Below are 25,778 nucleotides of genomic sequence, written 5' to 3'. Positions count from 1 at the left end.
ATTTTTCTTACTACAGACTATCATATATAGAGGAAAAAATGTATTATTCTCAAATGAATAGGGTGGAAGCAAAGTTCCATTATATACAGCACGATACAAAGCTATGTCGTTAAAAATAAGGTAAATAAATACATTTAGTTTCAAAGGAAAAGATTAAGACGGAGAAAAATGGAATGAAAGAAATGAGAAAGAAAAAATGCTCTGGAAAATTCTGAAGTAATGAACACAATCAGAATATTTTTATGTCACTCAATAATGATATTTTGTGAAGAGATACAGCCGGAGGTAAAGCGTACAAGACCTGTAGGAATTATAGCACTGTCAAAATCCCCTACCCATGATAAAAGCAAGAGGCCATGATGATAATCACTGTTGGAACCTCTGAGATAAGGATTTATCTCCAAGAGTAGCTATAAAAAGCCGGCAAGTACAATTTAATTATGATGGAGTAGGTCTTGAACAACCATAAATCTACTGCTGTGGTCTGTATAAAAATTAAGATGCAGAGGTATCTGTTTTAATTTATAGAATTCTTCTTTGGACTGCTTATAAATCAAAAGAATAACAGAAATTTCAAGGACACAACTCAGGTTCTACTCATTATTTTTAGGACTTTTTGGATAGGTCAGTCAAGTTGTTTTCTTTGATTCCATAACGTCAGCAAGCCAGAGTTCTAATGCTTACATTTTTCTACTCCTTATTACATCCACATTTGCAAGGCCTACCGAGTACATACAGTGCAATAGTTTTCCATGGAAACCTAAACTTTAACTGCAAATATATGAAGAAGAAATCAAGTAGCATCTTGTAACCGAATTTAATAAAGAGACTCTATTATAGGAAGTGACATGTAAGTAATATGTGAGATAATTTGCTTGGTTATAGAAAATCATATATATACTTATGCTGTGGTACATGACAAAATTATTTTATTTAAGCTTGAAATTATAAGTAGGTTTTATTTAATAGCTAATTTAAATGTCCCCTTTTTGACCGATTAAAATTGATCTTCCTTCCTATAAGAGAAATAGAAAGAAAATTAATCATTTTCCACCTTGTAAAAGTAAAATGTTAATATACAAGCCTAATTACAGTCAATGACTTTCCTTATGATACATTTGAGCTATACTGGTTGAACTTACATAGAATCATTTCTTTTTGTCTTTTTGAGACAGGGTTTTGCTAAGTAGTTCAGGCGGCCCTGAGCTCACTTTGTAGCCCAGGCTGTTCTCAAACCTGCAACGATCCTCCTGCCTCAGCCTCCCCAGTGCTGGGATTACAGGCATGTGCCACCATGCCTGGCAACATGTAGCCCATTTTTCAATTTGAGTAAATATTATGAAAATGGAAGCCCAGTCACAATTTCTGTTCCTTATTTTATCCTGATCTTGTAAATGGTCTTCATGGCAACATAAAATAACTGTGACAGCAAAGACATGAAATCTGTGTGGCAGCTTTTGATGAGCCTATGTGATTAAAGCAGGATTGGATAGTTTGAGATGTGCAGAAGACTCAAACTGGGGCGTCTGACTAGCTCACAGAAATTGAGAATTTGATCTTCCCTGCTGATACAGTTCACCACTCTGGCCGACATCTGTGATTCCTGTATTTCTGACCACAGTTATAAATATGAAGCAATGGTTCTCAATTGTGGGACAAGTCTTTGCACCAATGAACATTTGACAATTTCTAGAGACCCTTTTAGTCCTTCAACAGGTGGGGAATCTAATGGGTGGAGTCCAGGGGTGCTACTACACCTCCTGCAGTATACAGGACACAACCGCCCACAATACACAGTTATCTGGCCCTGAATGTCAGTGCGGCAGAGGTGAGAATTCTTGATCTAAAGATAAATCATCGAGGGCAGTCAGAGGTTTTCCTAAAGACTGTGTTGAGATTTTGTTGTTCTTGTGCTTCTGTTAGTTTTAAAGAGAGAACAAACTTCAGTTTTCCTGTGTGATAAAACTTGGACAGTGGGTTCGGGTTCTGTAGTTTCAAAAAGACAACAGGGGTTGAGACAGAAGCCATCACCCTGAGCAGCAAAGCTGGAGAAACGCCGAGCCCTGGGCGCTCTCAGCCCAGTTCCTGGTTACTCCGCTCTCAGCTCCAGTCCAGCTCTGCTCAGGGGCAGATCCCACAGCTGCGGAATCAGTATTCAGAGAAATGATTACTGGTGTTTCTCTAAACACAAATTGCCTAACTTTGGGATTCAAAGTATTATGCTTTTCTTTACAGCCCATTCCCTGTGCGTCTCCACCCTGGCTGGTAGACCTCAGCGCTTCGTGTTCCCTGAGAAGAACTGTCATGCTTATTGGCCAGTAATCTGCCTGTTTTGTTTCTCTCCTCCATTGTTAAGCAGGAGCAGTTGCTAAAGAAGCTGTGTGTGTGTGTGTGTGTGTGTGTGTGTGTGCCTGTGTGTGTGTGTACGCATGTGTGTGTATGATGCTGTACCAAATTGTCTCCAGATCCTCAGAATCATGAATCACATTTTTGTAACTTCTAACAAGGAAGACTTTGGGTTACAGCCCCTGCCATTTCTTGGGTACATACTGATCCACGAAAAGTAAAGTCTGCACACAGAATTCTTCCAATTGTTTTCTCTTTTCTTACCAGATACTTAGAACAGACAAGTCTTACTGAGGTATTTATACAGCTGTCAAGAAGGGGATATAGGTTTGAACAGTATTTTTTCCCTTCTGTCCCTGAGGATGGACACTAATGTTCATCTTAAAAATTAAATGGCTCTGAATGTCATGATTCTGGGCTGTCTTGCTATGGTAAATAAAAGACCTCTTATACGTACACTCTAGGGCAACTTTGCTAGTCTGGATAGACCTAATTTGTAAGAACTGTGACAATCTGCTCGAAGGTGCAGTATCTAGGCCTGTGCTGAGGGAAGCTTCTGTCCCTAAATAAGAAAAAATCATGTACTTTCTGATAGGATGCCCTTTGATAGGATGATCTCACAAGAAGCATCTTTATCTCAGCTCAATTTCACATGGTATACGTAAAGAAAAATTATGCAACAACTCTCTCAACAGTTCTTTAACATAAGTTGGATTTTGTCAGTTTTGCAATGCAACAAGAATCTTTTCAATAATGTGCCTAAAACAGTGGAAGACATCACTTCTGGTCCTATAGATTTACCCAGGAATAAAACCAATATTCCAGAGGAGGCTGCCACGCTGACCTTCTCTACATCCCTTTCCCTTTCTTTTCCCTCCCTCCCTCCCTCTTTCCTTCCTTCCTTCCTTCCTTCCTTCCTCTCCTCTTCCCTCTCTCCTTTATTCTTCTTTTCTTTTCTCTTTCCTTCCTAAATGATAATCCTAAAGAACTATGTTACACAAAACTATCTGCTTTTCTGAAATGGCTCAATTTTTAGTTTTTTTTTTTAACAAATTAGATGAAAATCCTCTTTTTTTATTTTTTATTTTTGGTTTTTTCTTTTACCAGGAATCGAACTCATGACCTCACACTTGCCAGGCAGGTGCTGTGCGGCTGAGCTAAATACCCAGCCCCAAAAATCCTTTTAATAATTTCAAATTAATGAGGCTTACGGGCAAGTAGAATAAAAGCACCCATTATCTGCCATAATAAGGAGTCATAATTTTCCTTTTCTACTTTCAATATTTTCCCAACTCATATGGAAAAAATAAAAAATGACACAGGAAAGTATCATTTTACTTCAGCTTAATCATGTCTCTCTGTTGCTTCTTTTCTTTTTTTTTTTCAGTACCAGGAATCAAACTGACGACGTTGCGCTTGCCAGGCAAGTGCTGTGCCACTGAGCTAAATCCCCAGCCCCTTGTTGCTTTTTTTCTTATAATTACATTCAATTTCTTTCTTCGAATTGCCTGTATAGCTGTTAAATTGACATGATTGCTAAACTTTTACATCTTCAGTAAAACACACTGCACCTGAAAAATTTTGGTGAAGTAGAAACCTTAAAATTTAAGTTCATTAGTAAGAAGAAACTTGTGTATACCTTAAATAACATTTCTTCAAAAGTGTTTTCTGAATCTTGCTCACTATGTTTTCATTTCATATATATAAAAGGAATGCTGGGGCTGGGGATTTAGCTCAGCGGCAAAAGCGCCTGCCTGGCAAGCGCAAGGTCGTGAGTTCGGTTCCCGGTACCGGAGAAAAAACCAAAAAAAAAAAATAAAAAAAATAAAAGGAATGCTAATGAGCAACCACTGTTGAACTAATTTCTAAGGCCAGGCAAATTTTATAGCACACAAAACTATTTCCATTTTCAACAAATGGAAATTTTATGTGAAAAATTGTTGCTTTGTATCTTTGTTTTCTTCAGCCTTATCCATGAAGACTCACTACTTGTGGAATTGAACTGTACAGCAAATGTGCTTGGGAGCTGGGTCCCTTCGTGACACTACTCTTGAACTGACTTTGTCAGTATCAAGCATGGTGATGCATTTCCTGGCTTTGGTTTAGTTTTGCATAAGAAGATACAGTATGCTCTTTTTAAATCACCAATTAAAGATTCAACAACAGCCCTCTTTTTGGCTTATGAATACCCACATGAAAACTTTGTCTACATATGTGTGCATGGATCACTTTTAAAAATATTGTCACAATAGTCAATTCTGAATGTCCTCTACAATACCCTCTACATCCACGAGAATTCATTTTAACTGTTGAGTTGGACTGTAAATGTCATTTCCCTGTATCCATAGACTTGCTCATGTTCCAGTGCACAAGTCTAATAGTGAATACAAACTGAAACATGCATTATAGTACACTGTGACAGTTTAGAATAAGGTGAACAGGATCAACTCCACATCAAATTTGAAGTATGTGCATAGTTGTCATAAAAAGCTTTTATTTCTACAGTTTGAACACCTGTTTTTCTTCTGAAGGCCCCTTTGTTCCCTGTGCATTTATAACTTTGTGTTGTGTCCTGGCTTCCCGGAGTCAGAAAAGTCTCAAAATTTTTTACCACTACCTACTGAGACGTCCCTGCCCAAAAGTTCCCACTGGAGGAAAACAGCAACAACAGCTTTACAATAACAGTAACTATATTCTATTCAGTTTGTCTCAATGCTTTTATTTGTTTTGATACAGCAAGCAAGTTCATCAAGAATGGCATTCACAAGAGACCAAAAGAGCAGGAACAAAGCTTTATTGACCTGGCTGATGGACAGTCTCTAACCAGGAGCCAGAGAAGATGTCCACCTAATCTGGGTCTCACCTTCTGTTTAAGTACATTTTTAGGTTTCCATAGTAGCCATTACTTCATTTTTGGTAATCTTATAAGAATGTTACACAAAGTTTACTTCTCAATGAAGCTTTCAGATAGCCAGATTCCACATGACCATTGCAGTTTAACTTTTAGCCTACTTCCCAATTTGTCCTGTTTGTTCTGCTCTCATTTTATGGCTCCACTGTCCTTTAAATGGGTTGATAACTAACCAAGGGGACTGGGATGAAGAGTGAGGTCAACTACAGCTTAAGTGAACTTAAGTGACTTCTCTTAATATGATGTTAAAAAAAGAAAATGGAGTCTCTCTTGCCCCAGCAGTTTTTTTACTTAATAATTATTTAATTTACAAGGGAAGATTTAGGCTTGCACATGATTTTTTTGTAAAATTTCCTATGTAAAGCTTAAAATTAACTAAAGATTTTTATTTTAGCTATCTTTTTTTATTTTTATCTTTATAGTATATTTTAACTGACACAAATTCAGGAAAGTAGAGGACATTTTAATTTTAATTGCTAGACAGCCAAAAATATGCAATATTTCCTCTCTGTTGTAACCAAACAAAAAGTCACAATAAAGTAAACTGATGAGGAAAATACTAAGTACACAATAACCTAACACACATAAGCAAAAATCTGCTTTATAAGAAATTAGGAACTGTAGCTAGCTGAAAATCAAAATAATGCATGGGACAAAGTGCCCTTCCAGAAAACCTGTAAAATACTTTGGCAATCTTACCTTGAAAAGTGGTGATTATCCTTTTGAAGTGAACATATCTCCTTAATTGCCCTCAATAATAAATTTGCTGCCCTTATTAGTACAAACAGATGACATTCTGAAGAATTTCTCCTTATTAGCCTCTGTGAATCAAATAAAATAATTGAATTTTTTGAATCAAGGACAGTATTTTGAGGATCAAAGATCTAGAGTCTTCACTTGGGTCCAATCTACTTCCACCTTTTTTCTCTCTATCAATTTTTCTGCTCTCTGGTTCACATTTTAAATCTCTTCTTTATCTACATGAAAATATATTCTCTGGGAATGCTAATTAGTAATTCTGGTTTATCATATTACCCTTCCCAGGTAATTAAATACATGAGAAACAGGTAAAACCTAGGATATTTTTTAGAAGGCTTTTGTGTTATAATCAAAAGCAATTAACTAAATGCAATGATTTCAATAATAAGCATAACATGGTACAAACAATTTTGCAGATAGGCTTTTTGGAGGAAAATCCTTATTAAAGTTATTTGTCATTCTATAGGTTCCAGTTTGTAGTTGCTTTCTTCCTTCTTGACTTAAAAACACCTAAATTTGGAGTAGAAATACCTTCATTTTATCATAGGCAGGGTATAGAGATCAAAATTTGGAGGATCAAATTGCAGCTCTTTTACATACTAGCTTTTGGACAATTTCTTGACCTTGATCTTTCCAGTATGTTTCAGTGAAAAAAAGAATCCACACAATCAGGGTTAGAAAAATTAAAATGAAGTCTTGAATGTGACTACAAGTATAAATGATGAAGCCCACAAAAGTCATTTTTATTATTATACTACGGATTCAATATCATGGCTAACATATCATTAATGTGTATGTTACTGTTTTGTGACTTTATTAAAAGAGAAAATTTGTTCCTTGTTGAAGTCCTTTTTTCCTTTAAAATTGATTAAAACTTTTATTTTTAGATAATTATAGAATTAGATGGAGATGTAAGAACACAGATAATTATTTAATTATACTGGGAACTATTTGTTCAGTTCCCCACAATAATAACATTTTGAAATACTATAATACAAAATTACAGCCAGATTATTGACTTTGACATAATATACAATCTTATTCTAATTTCCCCACTTTTATTTATGCAACCAGTATGTTCATGTGTGTATACTTAGTTCTGTATACTTTGATCACATCACTTACCACCACATTCTAGATATGAAATAGCTCAGTGATCACAGGTCTAATTGCTAATTGTCATGTAATAATGAGACCCATCCGCTGGACATCTCTGTCTTGCTGTCTGCTATTTTTTAAAATTTTATTTTATGAGTGCATTTTTGCAGGACGTACATTTTACACTCACCTGGGGGAGTTGGTACATGTACATATACAGTTTTAATAAGCTCTACTGTATCAATTTTTCCTTTCTGTGTCATTCATGGATATTAAATATGATCTCTCTACTTGTCTTTAGATAACAAAGATTTTTATCTACTTTTTTCTAAATATTTTACGGTTGTCAAGTTTACACTTATGCCCAAGGTCCATTTTGGTTTAATCCTGATACAAAGTATGAATTTTAGGTTGATATTCTTTCCTTTACCTCAGCATATCTAATTACTCTAGCATCATTTGTTGAAAAGCTGTCTTTCCCTTGAATTGTTTTGTACCTTTGCCAAAAATCAGCTTGGCATATTTTTGTGGATCTGTTTCTAGGTCTTGTTTTCTTTTCATATATTTATTCATGCATATTCAATATCCTTCCCAGAACAGCACACAATCTTGGTTCCTATAGGTTTGTGATGTTTTAACATTAGCTAGAGTGATTTCTCCCACACTATTTTGCATTTTCAAGACTATTTTTTTTTTTTGTCTTTTGAGACAGCATCTCGCTATGCAGTTCAGGCTGGCCTTGAGCTCACTTTGTAGCCCAGGCTGGTCTTGAACTCACAAGGATCCTCCTTCCTGCCACAGATTACTGAGTGCTGGGATTATAGGCATGGGCCACCACATCCAGCCTCAAGACTATTTTAAATCTTATCAAGTCTCTGTGTCTTTCCATATATATTTTGGGATGTCTATATTTTAAAATGGTAAGATTGCTACAGGAATTAAACTTATTAATTAATTTTGGTAAAGTATATGTATTTATGATGTTGAGTTACTGAATCTAGGAACATGATCTCTATATTCACTTAGGTATCCTTTGATTTCATTAATTGCATTTGTAAATTTTATTAAATTTTCTTATGTCAAAATAATGTCTTGTAATTTTCATATGCAAAGAAATCTTTCATTTTCTTGGGACCAGTTAAAATAACAAGCTTTTAATTTTTGTTTTCAGGTAGTCATTAAGTAGCAAAATGTGTACTGATCATTTTTCTACAACTTTACTGAACTTACTTCATAGTCCTGTAAGAATTATTCTAAATCCCTTGCAGTTTTCTTCCTAGATAATTGTTGCATCTTTATCATGATTATGATATCATAGCATCTTCACCATTGACAGTGGGTATAAAGGTGAATTATAATATTCATGTTTTTAACCTATGAAAGAAAATATAAATGTAATCCTATATATTGGTGTCTTTCTAGAGATAAATTTAGGCCTATCAGATAGCTCATGATGCTCACAGATTTGGTAGTTAGATGGCTGCTGTTAAATCAAAACCCGTTTTACATGTATAAATGCTTACAAATGTAGAATCATATTTATATATACCTACATATATACACAATTTGCTTAGGAATTCTAGAATTACATTTAACTGAAATTTTAATATTTGAATTTTAACTTTAAAATGTAAATTTTATAATTCTAGAATGTGAATGCAAATTATGTATGAAGTATATTATAATTCTACAATTATGAGCAAAGGAAATTATATATGTAAATATATTATTCTAGAATTACAAACATACATATTTACTGATATATGTTCTTATAGAAGAATATTTAAACTTAAGAGAGATTTTTCTATATTTTTATTGAAATGTATATGAAAAGTTGTGGAAAACAGCTCAGCCAAATATTGCATCAATGAGAGAAAAGGGTACGAGCATGTTTCAGTAGATTAACATCAGGTCAGATTTCACTAAAAATATAAATATTCTCAGAAACAAGCTAGATATCCTCCACTTGCAAAGTTATCTTGATCTAAACATTGGATCTATTGTAAAATAGCTTACTGTGGCTAATTTGCCAACATATTACTATTTTCAAAAGTGAGATCTCTTTATTGCTTTAATTAAATGTATTTTATTGTAGTCAAAACATCTAGATACAGAAAGTTAAAAATTATTCACGTTGGAAATGAGACCCTTGCCATCTCCTAGTTTTCCACTTGAATTAGGCAAATACAGACTGTGTAGGTAGCAAGGCTTCTGAAAATATATTTATATTTTATAAGAATGATTAAGAGATCCTGTGCTCTAGGAGTGAGGTGATGTTTTAAAATCGGTTAAGTATTGAAGGAACATAGAAAAAGTTGATGAGTGCTATTAGGACAATTTTATAACAGGTTAATCTCAATTTTCTGATTACTTCTACAGGGGAAAAGAAGAGACTGCTACTGCCATCTGTTGGTCAAATAAAACACTATCGACTTTGTGTATAGATTTCCTTGCTGCTAGGCAGAATCTTCCATGGAGGTGCAAACGACTCTTGCTACCCGAACTGAGCTAGTTCTAAATAAATCTTATATTATGTTTCAGTGTCAAACAAAAGACTGCTGTTAGAGTAAACTTATTTTTTCCAGTCTATTGTGCCTTCTTGGTGGTTTCTGTTTAAGAAAAAAGCTATTTCATCCAGACGCAAACCAAGAGATCAAGAATATAATTCAGTACTAGAGTAACTGCTGTTAAATGTGTTTTGGTGTGCACATGTATATGTTTTTTGGTGTGTGTGTGTGTGTGTGTGTGTGTGTATACAAGACAGAAAACACAGACACACACACAGAGGCAGAAAGAGGTGAGTGGTAAGAGGCAGAAAGGGGATTTATTAGATATTAGAAGTACAGAGCACAGGGAAAGCACATTTTTTTCATTCTGAGTGGATTATCTTCCGAAAAGAGCCATTATCTAAGAGGCCAAATGTTTTGCTCCTTTTCCTTCCACTGTGTGCCCAAAACCTGCCGCACCAGCATCACCTGCTCCTTCTCACAACTTCAGATCTCAGGCTGAGTTCCAGAGTCAGAATCTAATTCCAAAATTGGTTTTTTTGAAATCATAATCTTCATTTTATAATGATCCTGAAATGACTCTGAATACACTGCAAAATTTAGGATAGGATATACCAGCTTCCTGCCCATGATGACCTAAAACAGACTGACATGAACCTTGTCACATATTGATTCTTAAAAGCATATTTTGATTTTAGTTAACGTCTTATAACAGAATATATATTAGATCTATACTGTCTGATAGAACTAGAAGTCATATTTTTCATTCTAGTGATATCCATCATAATAATACATCTTGAACTTGATAGAACTTATCAGTAGGTAAAATACAGTACGCATCATTTTATTGAGCAGGAAAGAAATCTAATGGGATGAAATACGCAAGTACTAAAGTATAATTAATATTTCCTTTGGGTTTATTACATTCTACTCTCTGTGTCTAGTAAATGCATTATTATACTTAGTTTTAAGAGGTACTATAATCCATAGTACTTTTTTTTTTTTTTTTTGTTTTTTTTTTGTTCCCAGGAACCGAACTCATGACCTTGCACTTGCCAGGCAGGCACTTTGCTGCTGAGCTAAATCCCCAGCCCCAATCCATAGTACTTTATAGACAAAAACTAACACTTCAGTTAAATAAGCTTCCAAGGTTACCATAGGGATCAAATGAGAGTATTACCTTGCTCCATAGGTCATGCTCCTAACCACCAAATATTGCTTCTGAGAGATGTTTTCTTACTGCAGAATACATATCAGGAAAAGCTAGAATTGAGAAAGAGTATGAAGGGGCAACTCGTGGAGGTCAAAGAAGTGGTCTTTCAAGTACACTGTCTAAGAACTGGTGATTCTTAAGGGAGGAATATAAGAGGAGCATATATCAAAGAGAGGGTAATATCCAAGCCTGCCAGTGTAAGAATAATTTCCAAGCTTCTCAGTGTGAGGAACAGGAGGAACTGGCACGGGCTGTGAGCTGACCCCTGGGGAGGGTGAGAGATGTGCTCCACTGACAGTGGAGAAGCACCTGCATTTTGTTCACCTTGCCTTGTGATATTACAAAGGCCAGCCCTCTGCAGGTGTGGGAAAACACGTGCTGGAAGTACAGGGGAAAGCAATGGTAATTTCCAGTGTCATATCTACAACTGATGGGAATTTAATTTTTACATATCTATATTTTAATGTCACACCAAGAAAACAACTCCCTAAACTAATACAATCTAGATTTTACCTGTTACCTTTCAGCCGGTTGTCGTGGCTTTGCAACTTTCACAAACTAGGATGGCTGATGAAAAAAACAACAGCTCCGATGGGAAAGAAAGAAAACAAGGGTAATAATGACTGCAACCATCAAGAGATTACTTACTACCCGGCAGGTACCATGACAATGCCTTTACGCACAACCACTACCATGTTATTCTACCCATCTTAAAGACGAGGAAAGGGATGGTTAGAGAACTTAACATTTCAACATTGCTCAACCAATAAATGAAGAAACTAAACGTTCCTAATGTGAAATCAAGGTAAGAAAGATGGACAAGCAGGTATCAATGAAATTGCTTCACAGATAACAAAAAGCAAGGTGGCTGGTCTGTAGGAGACTCTGGTTTATGGTTCTTCTTTCAGGCTCAATCTTAATGAAGCTACCTTACACTGTTAAGGCTATCTTGACTTGGACAAGAAGACAAGAGATATGGTCAGCCTCCATATAGTTGAACTGACCATAATAAGTCAAGAGTAAGTGGAAGTAGGTATTATTCTTACTGAACTTGGATGATTTGGAAATAACGAGTTCCACTCAGTTTACTTTATGTGCACTTCACGTGAGCAACTGGCTGCCAGACACATTAAATCAGAAATACAGGAGAAATATCAGCACGAATGAACATAAACCATGTGCAAATGTAATTTCTAAGGCATGATAGTGTGCTACAGCTACCTCCTTAAATCTGGCACTCTTTTTGCTGATACAGTGTGGAAATAAGCATATTGTTACCTACATAAACGCTAATAATGCTGTTAATAATATCCCTTCATTAAAGGTCACACTCCCTGTTGCGTAAGCTACTCCTGCTGGTTAATTGCCTACAGGTTAAATCAAGTTAAATACTACGGGGTGCCAACTGAGAGGAATAAAAGAAGCACAAATTTAAAATTATGGCAAAAAGCCATGTCCTCTTGCACAGTATTAAAGGCTTTTATAACATATTAAAAGCACACCTTAGAGACGTGTTGTTTCTCAATACTCCTTTTCTTTTACAATTGAAACATTTATTAAATATACAGTCCATCATCTTCATTGGTATGAAAGTGTAACTAAATTGTGAACAAAATGAATTCCCTCAAGTATGCTTAGAAAATCTATTCGTCTTAAAATGTGTTTTCATGCTGGGTAGAGGCAGAGATCTCTGTTTCAGTGAACTCTTCTCTATAATTCTGGAAACACTTCCCATGTTTCCACAATATTTCTCCTTGATTGACTTGAGTAAATAGGGGAAGAATATAGGTATCAGTCTCATTTTATGTATGTCTTAGGATATTTGTCTTTTTTCAAACATAAAACTATAGAAATACTTTCACAATTTTTAGTGACGAAAATCATGAGGATAAGAATGAACAAACACCCAAAATGATCCTTTTTTATATACCAGTGTTGTGGCAATTAAATTTCTAATCCGTTACATGAAAACACTAATATTTTCTGACTTGCTTCAGACTCCACAAAGATATGGGGTTCAGAGTACTACTACCAAAGGAAAAGTGGCATTCCTTTAAAGTAGAAAAGATTTAAACACAAGGAACTATGATAACTATGAAAATGCTACATATGGTCCAACTACTTATAAACTTATAAACTTATAAAGATGTAATTTTACTTTAGAGAGATCAAAACTATACATATATATATTTAATTCTTTCTAATGAAAAAATTCAATGACTTCTTTAGAACAAAAGAAAGTTATAAATATGAGTTGATGTACTACACTTGAATTAATTAGGAAATGATCATTAATGGCAATGGGTCAGTCTTCAGTTTATTCCACTTTCCATTTAATTTGTCTTTTGGAAAGAATCCCTCATAATAATGTTTTCCAAATTATGGTGTATTTTATACAATTTATAAAAAGTTTTTCTTTAGTTTTTAAAGAAAACTGTGATGGAGTAGTATATAATTTGATACACATACACATTACATAATCATATATAAACATCATCAGGATAACTGGGCCTACCCATCTCCTTCAACATTTAAAACTTAAAAAAATTGTCTGTCTCTACTGGAGACCTGAGTACCTTTATTGTTTTCTTCTTGTAGTTACACATTTTGCAATTCAAAACAATAAAAGAATCAAACAATATGTTTATAGCACAAAAATGAAAAGAAGAGTCAAACTAATCATTTTCGATATACAAATTCTCTCCCCATAAGGCAACGGGGCTGGATTTCTGCAGCGAGTTAATTTGATGGACTTCTTGTGTTAATTAAAATCACCATATGATTGTTCATTTTTCCTTCCCTTGCCCTATAGCTATAATGAGAAGCAAGAGGAAAGAAAGTTCATTTTACTAGTAAATATTCACTCTTTGCTTAATTTTGAAATGGGCAAAATTCAATGGTTTTAACACATGGTAAAAATCCTGTTTATTTTAGTTCTAAGACCCTGAGATATTTTTCTAGCACATGGTGGACAGAGACCTTTATTTATGCATTTAGGTCATGTTTTGTATTTATGCCTTGGCAATTTAAAAAATACCAGATCAAATTATAAGCCAACTCACAATGCTTCTGCATAACTGTGTGGGAGTCAAACCACAAATATTATCTATATTTATGTTGGACAGGCCCACCCTTTGGCTGTCTCCGTAGCTCTGCCTTACTAGGACCAATGCTCCTGGGTAGTAGTGGCGCCACATCCATTTGGCTTAGCTGTTCGCATGTGATCTTTCCTTCTGTTGTCTTTTCTTTGGCATGAATTAGTAAATGAAATCATGCAAAATGTGTGTCTAGTCATTGGGATGCCAGCAATTGTAATGATAGAGTCTGCTAATCTGGCAGATCAGCCTGTGGTTTCTGAATTACCTTATCTCAATACAGATTTTTGGTTAGCTTCTAGGCATGGAAAACATATTTCAAACTTTCAATACGTACAAGCATGGAGAGTGTCCATGAAGTAGTGTACTGCGGAGTATACAAATCACCTCAATCTTCCATTGGTTGGCAAATTCTCACTGCACTATCTGCATAGCCTTTCAGTTTGGGTTTCTTGCACAGATAATTTCTTGCAGTAATCGAGTACATTCTGTGGTTGTATACACACTGCTGTTAATTTCCAGATATACTGATGATCCTCTTCTATTAAAGCACAACACTCATTTGCCTACAGATTTGAGAACTGGAAAATGGTCTCAGTGTTTTCAGAGGAGCTACCAGTCAATTATAGTTAATATATAGTTTCTATCAGCCCAGAATTTTAAAAAAAGAACAGAGACGGTTTATAGAATAATTGTGGTGAAAAAAGGTGAAAATGGCTCAAAGTATGGAAAGAATTTCAAAGAACATAGACATTACTTAGACTTCGTAGTCAGACAGGATTTGGCATAGCAGTTAAATCTGAAGGGCATTAAAATCTGACCAGGAATTACACAAGTGGTGAATTTAAAGAATCACTGTTATTGGAATAAACATTTAGTGGGTATCTGTAACATGCATTGTGAAATGCAATAATACAAAATGGGAGCAACAAAGTGATACAAGACATAGTTCTTTTAGTTAGAGTCTTGCAATCTAATAAAAAGCGTAAATCAATGGAAAAATAGGAATTTGTGCCTACAAGTTAGGATACTAAATAAGTGGTTCTGCTATTGCTACACACAGTTAAATGTTGGAGTTAGGTGACCAAGAAAAAATGTGTGAATAAAGTAGTATGTGAAGTAAACTTGATACACCGGTCCTGGAGTACAGAAAGTACATCCCCAATATTGCATAACCATTGTGCAGATTAATAAAACAAATATAGTATGAATGTGCACTGAGCTACACTAAGGGGGTAAAAAAGTATGAATTGTAAGATTTTACTTGGAAAGGAATAGAATTTCATTTAGTTTAAACCCAACAGATACTTTCCAAACTTTGAAGGCTTTTTTAAAAGCCTATATAGGAGGAAGGAGCATGCTTAGATACATCTTGCCTGGGTTGTGCAATGCCATTAAAGTCAAGTTGAAGAAGTAAAGAATCACCGAGAGTACTTCACAGGCAGGGTGTGTATTAGAGCCCACACGCAGGTGGTTAATATTACAATCTGTCAGTGCACTTGTGCTCTGGACATATGAAAAGAGAGGGGAGCTCACACAGCAGAGAGGCCACCAGGGTGGCCACAGAATGCTGAGGACGAGAGGAAGCCGTGGCACCAGTGACAGTGAAGTAGCGATGGGCCCGTGGTTAGAGTTCAGTTAGGTTGACAATTGCTGTTTTAGTGGAAAAATTATTTATTTCCATTTGCAGTGCTAATTTTGGGCAGCAGCGAGGCAGAACTGAAGTTCAGCATAAAGGTGAGCACGTGGGGTTGGCAATTTCTAGGGTGCCCACATATTGGCACGTTCAGGCACCTTCACCTTTATCATTGAACGGGCTTTACAATTCAGTTCCTTACTTGGAATCATAATGGGAATTCAGGGTGAAGGGGTTTGAAAAACTCAGCGCTATTATATGTTTGAAAAAAACTAAATCATTCCAGTTATAAAACTAACAAGTTAAGTTTCATTTCCATTTTTCCCCATTTAGTCAAAAAAGTTTGGAGCAATTTTATATTCATTTGAATGACAAAAGTCAACTCCAACAAGTAGCTGAGTCCTCCTACTGTATTATTTGCTGAGGCATCTCAGACACTTCCCGCAGTACTGCTGCTTCATTAAGGGCAGAGCAACAGCAGAATCATTTACATATATGTTGCTCCTTCCTTGCAAAAATGAAACAGGCCTAAATTCTGTTTCTTCTTTCCTACCTACTACTTGCCAAAAACTGTTCCAGGGGGAAAGGATGTGACTAGTAGGAGTTCTTTCAATATCTAATATCCATGTCCAGATGACCAAAATATTTGATGTGATAAATGGCAAAGGATGAACACAAACCGAAGAAATGGAGAGATCAACAAACAACATTGCAAAATCCATTCCACAGAATATGTTTATTGCACCATATTGAACTAATAGAAATGCCTTTGGTACAAATGCAAAATTATTTATGAAACAATAGAAAATCTGCTCCTAAGTAGAAAAAAGGACTGCACATGATTTTGGTGAAAAAAGAACCAGATGTTACACATACTTAAAACACATACACACACATCATCCCATATGCAGCTATCCATGAAATATTCAACATAGACACAAAAGTTTAGGGCTTACTGGAGAGATTCCTTTCCTCTCTTCCACCTTCATGCTAATCTTGCACATGTCAGCATTTCTGCGGAATCAGAGCATGTTGCTCAAGTCAAGTGTAGAGAGCCAATTGAAGATTGGTTCCAGTTGAATTTTGTGTGAGGGTTCAGAAATGTCCTTGTCCATAAGCGGAAGAGGCAGCGAGCAGCCCCTGCAAGTCAGAAAGGCAGGCAGCAGGCAGCAGGCAGCACTGCACTGTCTGCTATCTGCTGACCCAGAAGTGGGTTGACCTCTGCAAATAAAATCAAGGATTGAGTAATGTGTGCACAAAAGATAGTGCTATTTAAATAGGATCCTTATATTGAAGATAAAGCATTAATCAGGAGATTATCAATTAAATTCTCACCACTCAAAGTACCTACATTGTCTCAGTTACAAAATCAAACCATTTAATTTGATTCTGGTATTGAATCTAAACCATTTTAAATTACAGTTTATAAAAGAGGAAAGAAGATCCAATAAAAAGCAGCTCAGTGTACTAGCTGTGTATTTACTAATTTCCTTTTCTTTTTTTAAATAACTGATACCAGAAGCCCAGGTATCTCTCTTGCATAGCATTTTTGTTACCTTTGATTTTTAAATATTGCTCTTAACCTTTTGGTCTTCTTTTTTCTCAAATAATTAGAACCAGAACATCCTAAAGTTCATTAACCATTATCGAGAAATAATCTTACATTCTATCACCCGCCCCAAAACACAAACCTTTGGCTTTCACAGAGTAGAATTTTTTTCTTTTTGAATTTAGCAATATTAGAGATATCTACCCCTGGGTGAGAGCTTCCTTTTATCATTACTTGTAATTAAACAGAAATAATTAATGTGCCAGAAGAAAAAATTCTTTGAGGGGGACCTGCAAATCCCTTTATTTCCTATGAAACATAGTCCCACGGATGCCCCAGCATGTTTCTAGGTCTCTGCCCAAAAGTAAGCATCAGTTGTTATCCAGAAACTCTCCGCTTGCAGATTCTGTAGGGTTCAAAGACACGAGAGGCTGACAGCAGTGCTTTCGCACAAGACTCATTGTTCAGCCCCTGTGAACAAATTGGTTGTCATGAAGGGCAGGGTACAAGCTCCAGATACTACTTCTACCTCATCAGTAGCACAGGTATATCAGTAATGATTGCCCTGTTTTCATGAAAATGCTAATAGACAAGGTCTCTTAAATATCTTATAAAATATAGGTAACATTCTTTCTATATTTGAGGCTGTGAACCAGTCATTTAGGTATTTGGGCTTCATTAATTAATAAGACAGGAAGACTCCCTGATCTCCATAAAGTATTACACTAAAGATGATATAGATTTAGAATTATATATGGGCACACACACACAAATATGAATAGATCCAAGTACAGAAAAAGCACATATGTAAAAACTAAAAATCTGTCAATTCATGTGCATTAATTCATGCAGCTGGTGTTGACAGAGTATCTGTGGTTTCTGGATGGACTCTGTGAGAAGGCATCTCATTTGAGAATAAGAATCACGGCTTTGTTCATTTAATCTCCTTTCCACAAGTGGGAAAATGCACGCTATGATAAAACAAAGAATTCTTGTGACCTGTGTAGGAGATACATCTGAATCTTTCCTATAACCCATTTCAAAACAAAAAAATACTGTTTGGTCTGAAGAAGTAGAGACCTCACAAGATGATTAAGAAAAGCAAAAGTAGATGGAAAGGGAAGAAATGTGCATCAATCCCTACACCAGATACCATGAGGGGCATGAGGTGTGCACTGATCCTGTCATCAGTCATTTATAGACAGTGCTGTGGCCTATTGTGTCACTCAGTCCTTACTAGAGAAACATATTTAATGCAAGATTTACAAATATATACAAATTCACAAGATTGGCTTACAATGGCCGCCTGCCAAATCAAGTATGGAAAAGTGGAAAAGGGTTGTGTGCATGCTGGAGATGCAATGGGTCCAGCTGAAGGCCTGAAGCTCATGTAGTGTCCCCAGTGAGTCTGTACCAGGAGGCTGAAGAGTCGGTACCAAGAGACAATATCCAAGGTGAAGGTGAAGACTGCATCTCTTCTGAAGAAACAAGTGAGCCTTGCTTCCTGTTTTCCTTTTATTCCACCCGGGCAGCCAGCCTATTGGTTGGTGTCACTCATATCCAGTGCTGGTCTTCTGTCTTCAGTAACTCCCTTCAGCTACACCCAGAACTATGGACATTTCTTACTCAAGTTGACATAATCAGTTAACTATCACACTGATGACATTAATTCATCAGATAATCACCAGTGGACACAACTGAGTTTCTCTCCCTACTCAATAAGCAAAGTTCACTTATTTAAAACAAGATAAGCAGAGATACTTTCCTTCAGCATTGTCTTTATCACCAAAAACACAAAGATTACAATAAAGGCCTTGGTGGAAGAAATAATTAAAAACTATCATGGTTGAAAACTAGCAGTCATGACCGTTGACATTAAAACCCCAAGTTATAAAACTATAAGCATTCTTCCCCTTTTTCCTACCCTCTTCGCCATCCATTTCCATGTACCTTTCTTTCATTCTTACTCATATATTTTCCCTTAAAAATAATGTATGAGAATGAATCTCTATAGCTCTTTAAACTTGTGCACATTAGGGAGGAGAATGGGGAGTGTTGACTATGGAAAGTAGGGGACAAAACAAGGTTGCGAAAGCCTGAAAAACAGAGATAAAGCCAGAGATGGGCGTTTGAAATGACCCAGAGAGGACGCCAGAAGCCATGGCTGAGTGTGGCTGCTACCAGCCCTGTGTGGTGAGTGTGATCCCCAGCTACAAAATATAGTGGTTTTCAGTGAACTCTTAAGCCTCTTTAACCAACAGGACAGACACATAAGGATGGGCAGTCTAGGTAGATATCACCTGTCTATCCACTTAGCAAGGAAGACACATGGGCTTTCAGAAGTCCAAGGATGTACTGCCCAAGTCACCGAGTCCTGAGGGGACATTCAACTCCCATATCAAGGACTGGATAAGAACAAAACAGAGCTGTCATTCTGGTGGAACTAAGGAATTGAACTGGGGAATCAGAGTGTGGATTAAAATGTGAACCAGATCAGAAACTGGGACCAGTGACAAATTCAGCTAGGACTTGGACTCCAGACACTCTGGTGTGAAAAATACCTTCAGAGCAAGGATACTGCAGAAACTCACAATTTTGGAGGCCCAAATGTCAGCCCTGTGACCCACTGTCGCAGAGATTTGCCACAGATATGACTAGTGGCTCAGGACTGAGCCTAAAAAGATAATGGGATCCAGAGTGTATGTCAGTACTAAAGACTTCAGAAACAAATACTACATTTTGTCAGGTTTCTTTCATATGACTGGTACTGTGTCAAATGCTTTGCATATTTTTTTAATGCTCACAGCCCTCTTTGATTAGGTATTATGAATTCCATTATAGTGATGAGGAGTTAAATCAAAAGAAGAGTTACCTTAAACTCTTAAACTTAGATAGTCTAAGAATGAAAGCAGGGCTGAGTATAGACATCCACAACCAGACAAAACACGGGGAAATCCTGGCGACAGGCTTTCTGCTGATTTGTTGGGAACATCACCATCTCTAAGACTCGTAGATACCTACAATGTGTAGTAGCCATAAGGATGTGAGTATCTGTTCAGGATTATATTATATTATCTGATGTGCCGGGAAATATCTGATTACTGGGAATACATTCATGAATTAGTGGATACTATCTGCTCTTAAGATTTTACCAGTTGCCAAAAAATCCATGCCCCCAACTGATTTTCTAAGCCTGTCACAAAAATCCCAAATACAGTGTACAAAGTAAAACTGAGAATTTGGATAAGGACATTTGAGAAAAGTTTTCTTTTTAGAAGAGTTACCTCCATGGGAAGTTGGCACAGATGAAGTGCTTGATGACATGACTGAGCTTCTGGTAACGCTGTGTTAATGTCTCACTCTGTACATGAAACTGGGTATGTGAAATAGTGTCTTGATTCCTTAATGTGCAAAGGAGTATAAATAAAAGTTCCATACCTGATAAGGAACTGAGCCAGAGTATTTGTCCTATGGGATAATTTTAGCAAATAAAAGGAGTCTTTGAAGAGACAGTGTCGGGAAACATTACGTAGGTTGTAAACACCCAATCTGAAGTGTTACAGGAGAAAAGCGAAGATGAGAAAGCGGAAAGATAACGCTGACCAAGAGCACAGAGCAGGAGCACAGTATCGCCTTCTAAAAGCCCAACCAAACCAGCTGAAAATAGAAGGGACAAAAGTCACAAGAAGGCAGCCAGGATCAAACATTGGAAACACATCCTTCCCTAATGATTTACTGAGAAGAAATATTTTTTCCCGAATTACACAAGCAGATTTAGTACCCACCATTCAATTTCCTGTCTTTGGTTTTAAAGATTCCAGTTAAGTGCTTCCCAGAGTCAGCCAGCATTGGCCAAGATGACTATCATTACAAGGAACTCACTACTTTTAAACAGCCCTTCAACGGCTCTCATATTTCTACCCTGGGCTCCAGTTTTTATACTCTAGAGAAATAAGCACTAATATGAAGTCTGTGTAAGGCAGGATAAAAGGGATTTGTTATAGAATAGTCCTAGATTTAAATTCCAATTTTTAAAATGAGCATTTTGGGGCCCGAGCAATTATTGTTAATTATTAATATAACCATAATTATTACTCCTTCTGATTGTCAATTTTCTAAAATATTGAACTGTTAAACACAGGAGCTAATGACTTTCTTTAAATAATTAAAAGAAAATACTAATATAGAGGAGTATATGCATTTAAAAATCAAAATATCCTTTTAAAATGATTGATCTTGAAGAAAGAGTGCTTGGGCATGTTGGTAAGACTTGTGTTAATTGTAGTAGTAATTAAGTATTTTTTATATTTTGAAAAAATTTAATACTATTTTATAAAGAACAGTTTTAAGTAGAAATGATATAAGATTAAAACAATAGCTCATTGTTAAGGTTCCATTCTAAGAATGGCAGACATAATTGAGTTACATTAACTCACACGTAATAGCACCCAATGGTGACATCCTGATTATCATTCTCAATTAACACCACTAGGTTCTTTAATGCCTGTGTTTAATGTCAAAGCATCAAGAGGCTTCCAAGGTAAGAAATCTATCAGTGCTTCAAAAATATATTCCAAACCAGAAACACTAGAAACAGAATGAAACCATATGTCATTTGAATCAAAGTGAAAATTTTAGCAATAGGAATTAATCAACTTTCTCAAGGGAAAGGTATAATTTAAAAAATAGTAAAGGAACTCTATGTTCCTTATGCTGAATCAGCTTAAGGCATAAAGCAACAAATCTGAAATAAATTGAGTGATATTGCACATGAGAGAGAAAGAAAATATTTCTGTATTCCTAATGGCCAAAGGAGTCTATTCAAATCAAATACTGACCTTTACATTTTTCTTGTTTTAACACTGGTGACCCTCACAGGGCCTGACAAGTATACTGTCAATATATGGTTCTTAAATGAAGTGAGAAAGAAAGGGAGAAAGATAGAGAGAAAGAAAGAAAGAGAGAGAGGAAGAAAGAAAGAAATCAAGAAAGCAAGCAAGCAAGAAAGAAAGATAGGGAGAGGGAAGAAAAGAAGGGAGGGAAGACAAGGAAGAAATATATAAAGCTCAAAATTTCAGATTATACCAGGGAAAAGAATAAGAGAATACAGTTGAAATCTGGGTCCTAGCCCTGACTTTACCATAAGATAATTTTTGATACCCAATTATTACCTCTATATTTCTAGAATACTGCATTTTTAAACCCCTCTAAATTCTTCTTCTCTCACCAAAACTCTCACTGAGCTTTAAACAATTAGGCCATTAAGTATTCCAGAAGTTGGGACAAAGAAAAGGAAATTTATGGAAAAAGGCCAAAAATTAGTAACGGTAGATGACTTGAAAGATTGTGTTTGTTTTTAAGATTGGAAACATCTGAATAAAATTAGGTGGAAATAATCCCTTAGGGTTTGAATATATTTAAATAGAAACAACCAAAATAAATTACAAAGAATACATGATTGAAGAAAACAAAAAGCAAAATTTCCAAATGGAAGAGATTAATATTTGAAAGTTATTTCCTTATACACTAGTCAGCAAACACGCATTATAGGTTTTCTCCAGGCCAACTACCCGGCTAGCCACTGAGGTTTAAAGATAAGTAAGCGAAATCCTGTTTCCAATTGTACGGCAATGAGCTCACAATAGTGTTTAAAAAGTTACTCTGAGTATTCAAAAAAGACACAAAGAAGTGAAATTTATTACACTGAAATTGATATATGTTCAAAATATATAGAAATACATAATTCTATTTTCTTCCAAGATTTATTAGAAAAATTAAATAACATGAATACTACTTTGAGATAGCGGAAAATGAAATTAGTGAAATGGGCAAAAGGATATTTTTTATCTTGATAAAGGCAAAATTTATAAATTCAACAAAATAACCATCTTAAGCTCAGATGCTTAATAAATATATAGTGAATACAATAACCATTGCTGGTTTCTTATCATCTTGTTTTGAAATTCTGTATCTTTTTTATAGTTTTTGTGTTATTTTATTTTTGTCTCTTTGTGATTTTGTTTTTGTTCTTTTCTCTTTAGAATATAAATAAATAAATAAATAAATAAATAAACAGTGACGCTCTTTTTTCCTTCCACGGTAAAGTTTGTGAAAACAATTATTGGGCAAAGTGACTAAGCTTTTTTTAATGTAAAAGTAAATTGCTTTGCAAAAGAGGTCTATCAATTTAAAATATGTTAGTTAAAAATTCCTACCCATTCTCATAAAAGCATATTATTTATTTTGTATATCTTACTAAAAATTATTATTCTAAAAAATTATGCTCTTGCCACTAGAAAAGGTCAAATTTTCCATATGATTTTTAAGTCATTTTATTTGATAGGAAGTGTTTGTAATGTCATTTTATCACCTGTTAGGGGCTACCTGATTTATATTATTTTAAATATTATTTTATTTAAATGTGTGTAGTCTTGCCTCTGCTTTTAAATTATACATTTAAAATTTAATTTGTAAAAGATAAAAAACAATATTCACTTAATACTATTTATAAAATAGAAATTATAAATAATAAATCACATTATTTTATTAATTTATTAATTTTTATTGTTATTTGTCTAAATGTGTGGGATACAGTGTGATAACCTAATACATATATATGATGTATGATGAAAACTCAGGATAATAAGTATTTCCCTCTGCTTATCACTGCTTTTTCTTTGATGCCTTTGAGCCTCTCTACTCTAGTTATTTGTATTGTATAGACAAGGTTATTGTCACCTATAGAATAGTAGGACTATGCTGTAGAGCTGTAGAACATTACTACATGTATCAAACTATGTTGGTATGAATTATCCAGACTCCTACTCACCACCTTCAGTGTTCAGTGATCACCATTACACATTCTAATCAAGCTTCTTAAACATCCACAGAGAGAATATATTGTATTAGGCTCTCTGGGCGCCACTTATTTCACCTAACATAATGTCCTCTATCGATTTTACCACAAATGATTTTATATCATTATCTTGTATGACAGAACAGTAACCTGTTGTGTATATATACTACATTTTCTTTACTGATTCATCTGCAGATGAGCATCTGTGTTGATTCCATATGGTAGCTATTTTGAGCAGTGCTATAGTAAATGTGGGCATACTGGCAGCTCTTTTTATGTTGATATCATTTCCTTGGATGTAGTCCTTGAAGTGGAGTAGCTGGAACATACATGGCAGAGCTACTTTTAGTTTGTGCTGTTCTTTCTGGTGGCTGTTCATTTACATTCCCATCAGCAGCGCGCCATAGTTCCTTTGTCTCCACACCCTTGCCAGCACTTGTTATTTTTTGTGTTTTTAATATCAGCTATTCTAGTTGAACTGAGATATTTTATTGTTGTTTTAGCTTATACCTCTTTGAGAGCTAATGAAGTTAAGCAGTTTTTCATACATTTGATGACAATCTGTATTTCTTTTTTTTTGAAAAGTGTCATTTCATATTCTTTCCCCTTTTTGTATTATTTGGTGTTTTTGTTCATTGAAGTTTCCAAGGCTCTTTTATATAGTTGTATAACTTTATTTTCTGATGCATAGCTTTTAAAATTATTTTCCTGTGCTGAAGTTTGTTTCTTTATTCTGTTCATTATTTTCATTGCTGTGCAGAAGCTGTTTAGATTGATGTAATTATATTTATTTTTACTTTTGTTTTCTGTGATTTTGAGGTCTTATCCCTAAAAATCCTATACTGAAGTTTTCAAGTGTTTCCCCTATATTTTCTTCTAGTAGTTTCATAGTTTCATTTCTAATTTTTAATCTTTAATCTACTTGAATTTATTTTTGTAATAGATAAAGGAATAAGGGTCAGGATTCCATCTTGTGCATGTGAATATCCAGTTTTCCCTGAACCATTTATTGAAAAAGTTCTCCTTTAACAAGCATGCGGTTGTAGTGCCTTTCTGGAGAATGTTGCTATAATTGTGTAGGGTTATCTCTTTCTTCCTGTTAATCTTCGTGTCTATTTTTGTTACTATCATGCTGTTTTAATTACTATAGCATTATACTATATTTTGAAGACAAATATTATGACTCCAGCTTTTATCTTGTTTTGTCCAATGGTGCTTTAGCTGTTTGGATTGAATTTGCTTATCACTTCAAATAATCTTTTCGTGGAGTCTTGAGAGTTTTCCATATATAAAAAATATATATCTGCAAGTAGGGATAGCTTGACTTCCTTGCTTTCTATTGTGTTCCTATTTTTTTTTTCTCTTGCGTATTTACTGTGGCTAAGACTTTCTGCACTATGTTGAAAAAAATGATGAGAATGGACAACCTTGTTTTGCTTCAGATCTTACAGGAAAAGTTTTCAAATACATATTCTTTTAAAAGATAATATAGTTCAAAAACAAAATATATTCTTACATTGAAATATAATCAATATATAATTTTGTAAATTATTCACTCTAAACTGGGTAATTAAAATATAATGTTTGATGACAACTGAAACAATGTTAAAAACAAAATTATTTTATGCAGATGGGACTACAAGCAGACTTTATAGCAAGACATAATAAGAACACAAGTAACATTAATAAACAAGGTCTTTCTGTGTGCCAATGCGAAATACTTTACAAAACACACTGACTCTCAGCTCAGCCTTTAGGAGATTTGACCCCTCTATTACAGGGGATGAGATTTCTCCAAGACTTTCCAC

Source organism: Chinchilla lanigera, unplaced genomic scaffold (genome assembly GCF_000276665.1).
Source record: "Chinchilla lanigera isolate Chin_1 unplaced genomic scaffold, ChiLan1.0 scaffold00006, whole genome shotgun sequence".
NCBI classification, from domain to species: Eukaryota; Metazoa; Chordata; class Mammalia; order Rodentia; family Chinchillidae; genus Chinchilla; species Chinchilla lanigera.
The sequence above is the reverse complement of the archived record's forward strand: the minus strand, read 5'-3'. Positions refer to the sequence as shown.